We start from the raw sequence: 1497 nt of genomic DNA, 5'->3' as shown, positions 1-1497 counted from the left end.
AGCCACCGCAGCCTCGACCTGCTGGGCTTAGGCAATCCTTCTGCTTCAGCCTTCCAAGTAGCTAGAACTACAGGCGTGTGCTACCACGCCCAGCTAATTTTTGATTTATTGTAGAGACAAGATCTCTCCAAGTTGCCCAGGTGGGTCTCGAATCTGTAGGCTCAGACAATCCACTTGCCTTGGCCTCCCAAAGTGCTGGGATTACAGGTTGAGCCACCAAGCCCAGCTAGAATTTCTTTATTTCTATTTGTGTAGAGACAGGGTCTTGCTATGTTGCCCAAGCTGGTCTCAAACTCTTGACCTCAAACAGTTCTCCCACTTTGGCCTCCCAAAGTGCTGGGATTACAGGCATGAGCCACTGGGCTGGACTGGGGTTTTCTTTTTCTTTCTTTTCTTTTCTTTCTTTTTTTTTTTTTTAACTTACCAGGACACACCAAGATTTTCTTTTTTTTAATCGTGGTGTTTGTGCAGGTCCTCTCTGGGCAATACAGGAGACACAGACCAATGCACAATAGGACCCAAAGCTAGATTAGATGGTGGAAGAATGTGAGAGGAGACTGGAAAGGACGCGTTGGTGGGCAGAGGGCTCAGCTCTGCACACTGACCCTGTGGTTCCATGACGGCTGTGTGGGAGGAAGCCCAGCTAGAGAAAGGCAGAAGCCTCAGGTCCCCATGCTGTCCCCGCTTTATCTCCACCTTGGACACTGTGGCCCTTCCCTCCCTCCTCATTAGGCCCCAGGGTTGTTCTGTCAGGCACATCCCTGAAACCTCAGAGGCTTCCTGTTGCTTGCAACTTTGGTTTCAAACTTTGCTCCTTCAGGTGTTCAGAGATGCTTCTAGCACCGCTACTCTGGGCTGGGTCAGGGACTCTAGCCTTACCTTGGACCTCACCTTGGATTCGTTTTATATACGGGGGTTCTGGTGCAGGCATTCAAGGCTTTATACCATGTGAAATCGAACAGCCATAGGCCCACTTCCTAGTCTGGCCTCCAAGGCTCTTCATTGGTCTGTCTCTTCTCCAGCTGTTCCACCTGATGGCCCTTGAATGGCCAGGCTCCTACCAGGCTGCACCGCCCTCTCTGCTCCTCTCTTACTTTTTACATTCTTTTTCTCTTTTTTTAGAGACAGGGTCTTACTCTGCCGCTCAGGCTGGAGTGCAGCTACATAATTATAGCCCACTGCACCCTCAACCTCCCACCTTGTCTTCCTGGATAGCTGGGACTACAGGTGCACACCACCACAACTAGATAATTTTAAAATTTTTTGTAGAGACAAGGTCTTGCGATGTTGCCTAGTCTGGTCTCAAACTCCTGGCCTCAAGTGATCCTCCTGCCTTGGCCTCCCAAAGTGCTGGGACTATAGGCATGAGCCACTGGGCCTGGCCTGTCTTCTCGCATTCTGCAAACCCTTCACTCAAAAGCCCCTGTGGTTCTGCCTCTTCTTTTTTTTTTTTTGAGTTGGAGTCTCACTCTGTCACCCAGACTGGAGTGCAATGGC

General features: G+C 50.2%; 1 protein-coding gene across 2 annotated transcripts in view; it reads left to right on the top strand.

The window, feature by feature from the left end:
* PPCDC (phosphopantothenoylcysteine decarboxylase) overlaps positions 1 to 1497 on the top strand; it is a 27213-nt gene that overhangs the window by 6859 nt on the left and 18857 nt on the right. The gene's annotated exons all lie outside the window — the stretch shown is intronic.

The sequence above is a fragment of the Carlito syrichta genome, unplaced genomic scaffold (assembly GCF_000164805.1).
Source record: "Carlito syrichta isolate Samal-C Ts95f unplaced genomic scaffold, Tarsius_syrichta-2.0.1 Scaffold307224, whole genome shotgun sequence".
Taxonomy (NCBI): domain Eukaryota; kingdom Metazoa; phylum Chordata; class Mammalia; order Primates; family Tarsiidae; genus Carlito; species Carlito syrichta.
This window is presented reverse-complemented; position numbering and strand designations above follow the sequence as displayed.